The following is a 12,003-nucleotide window of genomic DNA, read 5'->3' as shown; positions in this document are numbered from 1 at the left end:
AGATCAGATGGGAAAGAGATGCTTTAATATTCTTTAATTTATTATAATAGTCTTGTGTTAATGTCATAACTAAAAGAATAAAGGTACAAAATTTTGAATATCCAAAGTCTCTACTCCTGAGGAAAAAGACAAGCGATAGACTGGGAAAAAATATCTGTAAAACATAAATCTGATGAAGAACTTGGCGCTGAAAACTCAGATGACAAATAACTCAATTTAAAAATGGACAAAAATTTGAACAGATACTTCACCAAAGAAGATAATACAGATGGCATATGAGCACTTGAAAAAATGCTCAATATCATTCGTCATCAGAGAAATGCAAATTAAAACTGTAACGAAATTTTTTTTTCTTTTGGCCGCACCATTCGGCTTGCTCGGGATCTTGGTTCCCCGACCAGGGATTGAACCCGGGTCCTTGCAGTGAAAGTGCCGAGTCCTAACCACTGGACTGCCAGGGAATTCCCTGTAATGAGATTTTAATAAGTAAAATTAAGAAGACTGACAATACCAAGTGCTGGCAAGGGTGAAAAACAACAGGACCTCTCATACGTTGCCAGTAAGAATAAAAAATGACACATCCATTTTGGAAAACACATTGGCAGTTTATAAGTTAACACTCCACACAACTAAGCAATCCCATTCCTGGGTATTTACCCAAGACCAAAACAAGTATTCGCAGATCTGTATGTAAATATTTATGGTACTTTTACTCATAATCCGAAACTGCAAAGATCCTAATGTCTACCAACTAACAAATGGATAAACTGTGGGACATTTATCCAATGGAATAATCAGCAATAAAAGGGAACAAACTACAGATACCTGCAACAACTTGAATAAATCCCAAAAACATTACACTGAGAAAAATAAAAGATTTGAAACGCTATATACCGTATGACTCCATTTATGTGACTTTCTGGAAAGGCAAAATTATTTAATCAGTGGTTGCCAGGCAAAGGGACACAAGGGAACTTTTGGGGGTGATGGTTATGTTCTGTATCTTGAGTGTGGAAGTGTTATACACTGTGTACATTTGCCACAACTGTATGCTTAAAAGAGGTTTTACTGTATGTGAACTATACCTTAATAAGCCTAACTTTTAAAAAGTAGAAGTATATGACCATTTACTGGCACACAAAATTAGCTAAAAATAACTGAATAAATTATAACTCATCTCCAGGGAACTAATAGCATCATTCCTGCAAGGGACATACTGTGTTTCTCATACTGCATTAACATGCATAATTAAGTTTTAAAATGTTCACTAAAAGTAGTTCCCAAAGTCAACACAGTTTGGGTCATGTTCTCACCTTTGTAAAGTCAAAACCTTCTGTCTGTACTTTCAAGTGTGATCAGGTTTTAGAGAACTAAATCACCAGATGGGCAAAATAACCAATAGTTGTTATCATTCCGTTGCATTTTAATATGTATGTAACAACCTATTGCAAGAGTATATATTTTTGATATCATTATATATCCTTCGCATAAGAATTTTTAAAATCTCTCAAGAAAGAAACACACATACAATCTGCCTTATCTGGTTTAGCGAGAAACACCTTAGAAAAAGGTATTGGAGCCAACAGGCACATAAAAAGCTGCTCGACATCATCATTATTAGAGAAATACAAATCAAAACTACAAGGAGGTATCACCTCACATCAGTCAGAATGGCCATCATCAAAAAAGCTACAAACAATAAATGCTGGAGGGGAACCCTCCTACACTGTTGGTGGGAATGTAAGTTGGTACAACCATTATGGAGAGCAGTATGGAGGTTCCTTAAAAAACTAAAAACAGAGTTACCATATGACCCAGGATTCCCACTCCTGGGCATATATCCAGAAAAGATGAAAACTCTAATCCAAAAACATATGTGAACCCTAATGTTCGGAGCAACATTATTCACAATAGCCAAGACACAGAAACAACCTAAACGTTCATCTGCAGATGAATGGATAAAGAAGATGTGGTACATATATATACAATGGAATATTACTTAGCCATAAAAAAGGATGAAATAATGCTACTTGCAGCAACATGGATGGACCCAGAGACTGTCATACTATGTGAAGTAGGGTAAACAGAGAAAGACAAATATTACATGATATCACTTAATATGTGGAATCTAAAAAAATGATACAAAGGAACTTATTTACAGAACAGAAATAGACTCACAGACATAGAAAACAAACTTATGGGTACCAAAGGGGAAAGGGGGGTAAGGATAAATTAGGGATTTGGAATTAACAGATACACATGACTATATATAAAATAGATAAACAACAAGGACCTACTGTACAGCACAGGGAACTACATTCAATATCTTGTAATAACCTATAATGGAAAAGAATCTGAAAAAGAATATATATATGTGTGTATATATATATATATATAACTGAATCACTTTGCTGTTTAGCTGAAACACTGTAAATTACCTATATGTCAAATTTTTAAAAGTCATATTAAAGTAAATGATTTTTAAAAAGCATTAGAAACCAAGATTGTGCACTAAAAGTTCAGCCACTCTCTGTCATTTCTCTAGGTGTTGGTCTTCTTGTCTGTAAAGTGAAGATTGGACTCGGGGATGGCAGATACATGGCAAGGAATACAGCCATTTTCCCTTCCCACTGCAGAGTTAATTCACCACTAATCCATCATAGCAAGCTAAGGCAGGCAGGGCCTGACATTCCTTTCTAACAGAGCAGCATTCTGGATAGCTATCAACAACTGATTTCAATTAGCTGAAAAAGACAAAAGCCCTGTATTCTATAGCTTCCAAGGCTCTTTACCAGGCCTTTATGTCAATATTATTTAGGGACAATCCACTCAGGCAGCTGCCTTCTCTGCTCAGATCACCTCCAAGATCAACCCCACACCTTCTAGGGCTAGAAATTTCCCAAGAAATCAATGGAATTTTTGAGTACTGTGTATTTTCTCAAAATGATTATGAATTTTCCTAACAGGTATCTGACAACCCACGTGTGACCATGTTCTACTATGTGTGTGAATGTTAATTATAAGGCAGTGTAGGGGAGAGAGAGACTTAAAAAAGGTATAATTTGACAACCAGCTCATTTGTTTACATGTTTTACTTCAAATTACCATATTGATCAATGCTGGGGCTACCAGCATGGTCACACATGTTTCTGAGGAGATGGTAAGAAGTTATATCTTTGCCATAATTAGAAAATGATACAGTGCTACAGCACTGGGCCTCAATTCAGAGATGAACATTTACAGAATGAGCCTTGAAGGCTCAGAACAGATTGTGATAAACTGCAGCATGGATAAGGTAAACTTTTGACTGCACAATTCTTGCCAAAGGCAGTAACTTCACCCCTTTCTCATAAATGATCGGATTATTTAGATGACACTGCTAGAACCAGAATGAAGCTTGAAAAATTCTGAGAGAAATCTAATAGGTTCAGGAGCCTGAGGTTTACAGAAAGCCAAAAGACAGTATTAGTGAATGATTGACAAAAAAGAGTGTTAAAATCAAACTAAAGAAGAGATAAGGATACTCACAGAAGCAGACTGGACACAGGCCAGAAGATATAGGTCCAACCTCGGCTCTACCTGCACATGCTAGTCAGGAAGAAAGACTATTGTCCTGGCCCATGCTTATTCAGGCTTGGAGGAGAAGTCAGTCATGTGATCACTGTGATTCACACTCCTTCCCTCCCCTGCCTCCAGCTGAATTTCTAGCTCTACCAAGTGAGAGGCTTACATGACTATCTTGTAGGGGTGAAGAAGGGAGGTGAGGCAACCTCAGTCAGTCATTTTTTTCACTGAAATGTCACCCATACTGCATAGAAAAGGACACAAGAGGCAGAGATCTAGCCTGGGGGAAAGCGGGGGAAAAGGGGGGATTAATTCCAGTAGACGGGGGAAACCATGCTTACCCTGGGGTACTTAGTAAGTGCCAGAGCGGGTGAGGCTTGGACTTCAAGTTCAGAAAAGGGGAAAATGCCTATGGCACAGAGTAGAAAGGTATGTAATCTGGCTTTGAATGAAAAGAGTTGACTCTAGAAAAGGAGACGGACTGAAGAAAAAGAGTGGAAAAGGAGATTCTATGCCACATTTTGGGATCAATAAAAGGAGAAGTTAAACAAAAATTATCTTCAGAGTATTCAATTTCAAAAAGCACTCAGAAGGATGCAACTCAACTACCACTCATTAAGCAGTTTGGGAAAAGTACCCCAAAATAATACAGGTAACAAAAACCTAAAAGAGGCTTGTACTTTCCTTGCATACAGATGTTTAAAGAAAACAAGCATTAAGAAGTTACAAATTCTTTTCCTCCTTTTTAAAGTATTACAAAAATGTGTAAATGTTACATTTAAGAAGAAGTCTTCAAAATAAAATTTTTATAGACAGTATTCTTTATGACTCTTTTTGAATATTAAGCATTTGTTTCCCTTTTTATCCACACAATACTCTCAACCCTGTACTTTATAAATTAAGAATAAATCTTGTTTTTTGTAATATACAATCTTTCTGAATTACATGCTTTAAAATGTAATTAGACATCTAAAATGGAAACAATCAAAAGAGAGCTGGAAACCAGGAATGAAATAGCAATAGGTTTGGAGGAACAAAGGGAAGGAGAAAAGTCATTGTACTTTGATAATCTTATATACATTATTTCTTTAAATACAACAAGCCAGGAACTAGGTATTATATTGTTTTTGTTTCTTTATGAAAAAAGCTCAGTTTTTTTCTTTTATATGTATTACATACTGGAGTTACGAGTAATACTTTATTAGAATTCTCAGTGTATCATCTCCTAATAGTAGTCTTCTTGTGTATATCCATTCAAATCTGGTGTCTGGTATAATGTGGGAGAAGTAAAGGTAGCCAGAGAAAACCATGTAATTTTAAATCTCACTCAACTTTTAATTCTCCAAAATCAGTGCTTACCACGAAGTGGCAGTTCACATTAACTAGGGCACGGCAACCTAGTATCCCTGAAAGAGACAGCCAAACTCCATGCTAGTCTATACAATGGTCCCTCGATAGCCATGGATGCTCAAGTCCCTTATACTATAAAATGGTGTAGTACGGTAGGCCCTGTGTATCCATGGATATGGAACACGCAGGTTTCTACAGCACGGTAGAAAAAACAACATTCAGGAGCTTAAAGAAAAAACAAAACACTGATTACTGATTATTCCAGCCAGAAGTTTATCTTGGTATACTCCCATGAGCAGACTTCAGAAGACTGGCTTACTGAGTATTAATAAGAGGTGGATTTATACCAGGATACCAATTAACTCACAAAGAAAGAAGTGATTAGAGTAAGTGGTCATATTACCTAGGCCAATTCTTCCTGGTGTATAGGTCACCATGGTCAAGTTCATTCACTTTAGTGGACATTTTATGAGCTCACAAAACATGTTAGACATCCTGAAAAGCCCTGGGGATAAAAAAGATGGCCACCTCAGGGAACTTAGAAACTAAACGACAAAGAAATGAAGTAACAAAAGAGATGTTCCTTTTTGTTCTAAATCAGGTTATGATATCCTGAATAACTGACTTTCTCAATTTTACAGGTTTCTGACTTACTGGGTGGGCCAAAAAGTTCCTTCAGGTTTTAAGTAAAAATAAAAGACGCATTGTTCATTTTCACCAAGAACTTTATGGAAAAACGTATTCACCGTTTTGTTCCACTACCTTCTGCCAGTTTTCAGGTAACTTCATAATTCCATCTTCCCAAAACTTTTTATCTTCGTGAGCAAAGAACTGTTCCAGGTGCCTTCCAGAGAATTGAATTTTTTTCCATTAAGAGAATTTTGTAAAGATCGAAATAAATGGAAATCTGAAAGTGCAATGTCTGGTGAATAAGATGGATGAATCAGAACTTCCCAGCCAAGCTGTAACAGTTTTTGCCTGGTCATCAAAGAAACATGCAGTCTTACGTTATCCTGATGGAAAATTATGCGTTTTCTGTTGACTAATTCGGACGCTTTTCGTCGACTGCTGCTTTCAGTTGGTCTAATTAGGAGCAGTACTTGTTGCAATTATTTGGTTTTCCGGAAGGAGCCCAAATTAGAGGACTCCCAATTTCACCATATACACAACATCACCTTCTTTGGATGAAGACTGGCCTTTGGTGTAGTTGGTGGTGGTTCATTTCACTTGCCCCACAATCTCTTCCATTCCACATTATTGTACAGTATCCACTTTTCGCCACCTGTCACAATTTGTTTTAAAGACAGAACTTTTTCAGTACGTTTAAGTAGAGAATCGCACGTGGAAATATGGTCAAAAGGTTTTTTTTGCTTGGAACCCAAACGTCAAAGCGATTCATATAACCAAACTGGTACAAATGACTTTCAATGCTTGATTTGGATATTTTGAGTATGTTGGCTATCTCCTGTGTGGTATAACGTTGATTGTTCTCAATTAATGTCTTGATTTGATCTCTATCAACTTCAACTGGTCTACCTGACCACGGAGCACTGTCCAGCGAGAAATCTCCAGCATGAAACTTTGCAAACCACTTTCGACACATTGTCAGTCACAGCACCTTCTCTATACACTGCACAAATCGTTTTTTTCGTTTCAGATGAGTTTTTACCTTTCTTGAAATAATACAGCATAATATGCCGAAAATGTTGTTTTTCTTCCATCTTCAATATTAAAATAGCTACAAAACTTCACCAATTTTGATGTTTTTTTTTTAATGCACGCTGATATGACAGCTGTCAGAATACAATTTAACAAAATTGTTTCAAATGAAGTTAAAGACAACTAAGAGCTATCTTACGGAAAAAACTGAATGAACCTTTTGGCCGACCCAGTATTTACTGGCTTAAGTCAGTCTTGTCAGTCCTGTCGTCTGGATGGTGCTCATGAAGCACTGGCAAATTACTATTCTCTAAGCCTCATCACTGGCCTCTAGAGACTGGATCATTCTACCACCACTTGAGATCTTAGAATTTTCAAGTTAACTTATCTTTTATTTATTGCATTAGGATAGATGCTTCTCCTAAAGGAATCCCAAATTTGATATAAACTTATTTTCATTTCACAATGCTAAATGGGACCCAACTGATTCTATTCATTCCCTTATTATTGAGGGCTTCAAGGAGGCAAATGGGTGCCTTCTTTTCTTTCTCCTTAATTTAAGAACTTTCAAGGCCTATCGAGAACCTCAGCAAGCTCTACTAAAACCACCTTTCCAAAGTGGTATTGAACTATTCTTCCTTTCACTGCTCTCAGGCATTAAGTCATCACCTCCTGAATACAGAAGTTCCTGACTCCAATAACTGCTTACCCCCTTCCTGCTCCTCACAATGTTCTCCCTCCTTTTTTCTATTCAATGTATAATTCACATTTTCTTCACGAAGTCTTCCCTTGACCACTCTTTACCTCACTGTAATTGAGCACTCTGTCCTTTGAATTTCCAATAGCATAAAACCTCTGCACTACTCATTTGGCGTGCCACTCATGTGGCACCTTTTTTATTACTTTCTTCTTATGTCCTTTAATTTTTCATGCCTGCTCTCCCTAAGATGGTAAGTAACATGAAGCAGAGCCCATATGTTACGTTTATTTCTTTATGTCTCTTAGGGTAACATTATGCATCATGTGAACACACAATAAATAATCATAGGAATTTATGATCCCCAAAGCTCGAAAACTGCCCTCCCTTGTTTTTTTTTAAACAATACTATTTTTACTTATTTCTTTTTAAAATTACAAGTATAGGTAACTAAGCTGTAGATAACATATTACAATTGACTAGTCTACACCTGACATTAGGCAGAAAATAGAACAGAAGGTGGCTGTGTTGGAATCTACATCTGAAACATTCATCTTAGAAAATGCAAGGAAAGTTTAACATCAAGGATGAAAGGAGAGAATAAAAGTAAAACTGAAGGGCAAGAAGTATTAGTAATCTTCCTTTTTACCTATCATACTTTTCCTTTTATTATTTTACATACTTGGTTGATACATTAATTTATTTGCACAGACCAGAGGTACAACTACGCTACAGAAAGAAGACCGGCCTTTTTAAACATCTGCTTGTTTTGTTCTTCAAGTATGTGGTAAGTGATGTTCTATATATATACAGACACAAACATTAAGTAAGTAGGTGAGAGCATTAAAAATTTTACTCAGTGGGTAAAGACCATCTGATCATTTAAAACAATTCCACATAGTTTTTAGTAAACTTTTCTTTTTCAGTTAAATGCACATGAGTAAAACTACAGCTCTTAATCTTGACTTAGTATTTCCTAAAGGTATGACATTTTCTTGGTGTGTAACAGTATCTGTAGAATATGTGAATTGCAGAAACTTCACACAGAGTGATTTTTTCTTGCTTTTGAAAACTATGTACTAAAGAAAAAAAAATCCACCTTTCTCGTGTTTTTCACCCAACTTAAAAAATCACGCTTGCTTAAAATTATTTCTGTCCTTTTGTATCACTATGAACCCAACCACAGGTGTCCAGAAAACAAAATGCCCCTAGATAGTGCAAAATTTTTAATCCCAAAGGCACAAATAAAAGAAATATTCTAATATTCATTTGGTTAGCCTAAACAATAAATATTAGGTTAAATGTGAACAGGACTCTAGTTTCTTTCCACTTATCCAATTTTTATCAGTATTTTTCTAGAAAGCATTTTACACTTCCAGTTTTTAGATTAACTGATCCATCATCATAGAGCCTGTGCCTTAAGTAACTTCTCTGTAAGTGATGGATTTACACATTTACATCACACCTTCATTCCCTTGGGCCTTGGAGGAAAACAGGAATGCAGAAACACCAAATTTTCAGTTACTTTTTCTGAACAGTTTTATAATCGAAAATTGATGATTTAAGTTTTTCATAGTAGCAAGCCCAAGAAAGAAAGAAATCAGAACTTCAGATACTCTAAAATTTTCTCTGCTCTAACCAGACAACAATTATACTATTTGTACACTGCACCTAATAATATCTGAACCCACTCACATCATTAAATCCTAAGTCAGAGGGTCGATGAAGTTAAGGTAATTTAAGAAAATAAGTTTTTAAGCACTAAAAGACACAATCAAATAAAATATTCTGTAAATTATACTTTTCTGCTTATATTAACAATATTAAGCAAAGAACAGCAGTTTACTAAAAGAAAAAGGAAAACGAAAAAAGCCTTGATTTATCGGTCTTATTCCAGAATTCCTACCACACCGGAAGTTATAAAAGTGGTGACATTTATACTAAGATCAGGTTTTTCCCCTATTTTCCAGGACCTAGGCTGGAAATATTTCTGTCACTTAAATGGAAACATACATCTTTTCTACATAGTTAATTCTCTTCGTGGTCATGGAACAGTGTATGTGTTAATAAATCTAGTTCCCTTGACAAATACTGGGCAAGGAAATAAAAGGATAAAAAGTTCATAATGGAAGTTCACTAAGTTATTTTAAAATTAAAGTTTATACAACAATTATCCTTACATATTATAAAACATTCCCCCAATTAACTTTTTTTCTTTTTTGACTGCATAGAGGTGGGGGGGAAAAGCAAGCCGTTATCTTTAAGACAATAAGAAATAACTACAATGATCTATGTATAGTGGGATGAGAAGAAACTGCCATATTATATGATTTTCAAGAGGAAGACTATGCTTTAAGAAACACTGCTCAGTGAAGATATACTAAGGTTCCATTAAAAAGAAGATGATCAATGACTGGCACAGAACTGTTTGGAAACGACATTAGGCTGAAAAAACCCAACCAATGCTTATTTTCAAAGCTTATAGGAGTCACCTGACAAACTTTTTTTTTTAAAGTGATACAAAAGAATTTAATAGAGATTTAGTAATTATTGGGTTGGAGGCACGACCTCACCATTATAAATGGTGGACATTGTTGAAAACAGAGCTATACAAGTTATCACAAGGCAATTGAAGATAATGTGCTCTGTAAAACAGTGTTATGTGATCAGAAGGGAAGTCTGTGATGATGAGAACATTGATGTCAAAGATTTACATGCAGCATTTGAATAAAACTATCATGAAATAACAGGGGGAAAAAATCTCTCTATTTACATTATTTTAAAATATGTATATGGAACTAAACTAACAATATAATAGGCATTTGACTATTTTGTTACAGCTTTGTAAATACAACACATTCAAGCTGACCAAAAACCTTATGTAGATTTTTCTTATAGGGAAAATGAGTTAAATGCCTGCTATTTAGACCTGCCTCATTCAGGCACACTGCCAAATTCCTCCTAAATACTGCTAGCACTCACAATGACCTCTCTGAGCTTTGGAACCCTATTACATCTACATCCTCCTTATCCACTCTTGGCAGTCTCACAAGCATCTCTAACTTAAGGTAGCCAACACCAAACTTTTGAGTGCCTTCCCAACAAAAACAAAGCAAAACAAGATAGAAAATCAAAATCAGGCTCTCTTCCAGTTGTCCTTATCTGACTACAGAGCAATTCTAAGCACCCAGTGACTCAGGCCAGAAGCTGGGATTCAGTTGTGACCTTTCTCCTCATCTACCCTTCAAAAACCCAATTTATCATCAAATTCTGTCACATTTATCTATGAAATTTTTCCACTTCTCTATATTCCTACTGTGAACAGCGTGCTGCAAGTCAATTCTGTCTCTACTTTGAACTATTGCATAACTTCCCACATGGGGACCCTTCCACTCTTTGCTTCTTCTAATTCATTCTCTACACAGTGCTCTTTTGCAAAATCTGATCATGTCTCCCTTGCTTTAAAGTAAGGGTTTACACATGCTAACACATATATATGGAATCTAAAAAAAAAGAAAAAATGGTTCTGAAGAACCTAGGGGCAGGACAGGAATAAAGACGCAGACGTAGAGAATGGACTTGAGGACAAGGGGAGGGGGAAGGGTAAGCTGGGACGAAGTGAGACAGTGGCATGGACATATATACACTACCAAATGTAAAACAGATAGCTAGTGGGAAGCAGCTGCACAGCACAGGGAGATCAGCTCTGTGCTTTGTGACCACCTAGAGGGGTGGGATAGGGAGGGTGGGAGGGAGATGCAAGAGGGAGGGGATATGGGGATATATGTATACATATAGCTGATTCACTTTGTTATACAGCAGAAACTAACACAACATTGTAAAGTAATTATACTCCAATAAAGATGTTAAAATTTTTTTAATAAATTAAGTAAGTAAGTAAGGGTTTAACCTTTCAGTAACTTCCCATTACACATAAAAATCCAAACTCCTAATCATGGTTTACTCAGCCCCATCTGACCTGGTTGCTGCCTACCTCTCTCTGACCTCACCTAACTTTTCATACTACTCTCCAGCTATACTAGCCTTCTTTCTGACAAACACTTTCTTAGTCTTAGGACTTCCATGGAGGGATTCCATCTGCTAAGAATGCTATTGCCTGAATTTACCTGGTTAGTTGTATTTACAGTAGGAATGAAACTCCAGGAGGGTATGGTCCTAAATGGAAAAAAACTCAGATTTTTCCTTCCCAAGTAGGGAGAAACCTTGTCCTTCCCTACTATGTTTCTCTTCTGTGAGTCTTCTTTACTCACAGCACACTTTACTTCTGGTCACCAATTGTGTGGAAGATTTTCCCAACATGCCATTCTCTGTGACACCCGCTGGATGACCTACAATTTAACTCAATTCTAACACTATCTCCCTGGAGATAATGTCAGATCACACAGGTTAAGGTCTCAGACCCACAAGACTGAGCCACCCCCCAAGTACCTCAGATGCCAAAGGTTCCAATGACTCCTCCCTAGGTTCAACTAATTTGCCAGAGAAATCACAGAATTCAGGGAAACATGTTTACCAGTTTACTAAAATATATGATAAAGAATACAGATGAATAGCCAGATGAAGAGCTACAGAGGGCAAGGTCTGGGAGGGTCCTGAGCACAGGTGCTTTGGTCCCTGTGGAGGTGGGGCGTATCATCCCTCCGATGTGGATGTGTTCCCCCATCTGGAAGCTCCTTGAACACACTACTATTGGGATTTTATGGAGAATTCCT

At 36.6% G+C, this 12,003-nt stretch overlaps 1 protein-coding gene across 1 annotated transcript in view; it reads right to left on the bottom strand.

Annotated features, from left to right (window-relative positions):
* The window catches only part of IPO11 (importin 11), a 214,859-nt gene that overhangs the window by 35,509 nt on the left and 167,347 nt on the right, over window positions 1–12,003 (bottom strand). The window lies entirely within an intron of this gene.

Source organism: Grampus griseus (assembly GCF_964374135.1).
Source record: "Grampus griseus genome assembly, chromosome: 3".
Classification (NCBI taxonomy): Eukaryota; Metazoa; Chordata; class Mammalia; order Artiodactyla; family Delphinidae; genus Grampus; species Grampus griseus.
This window is presented reverse-complemented; position numbering and strand designations above follow the sequence as displayed.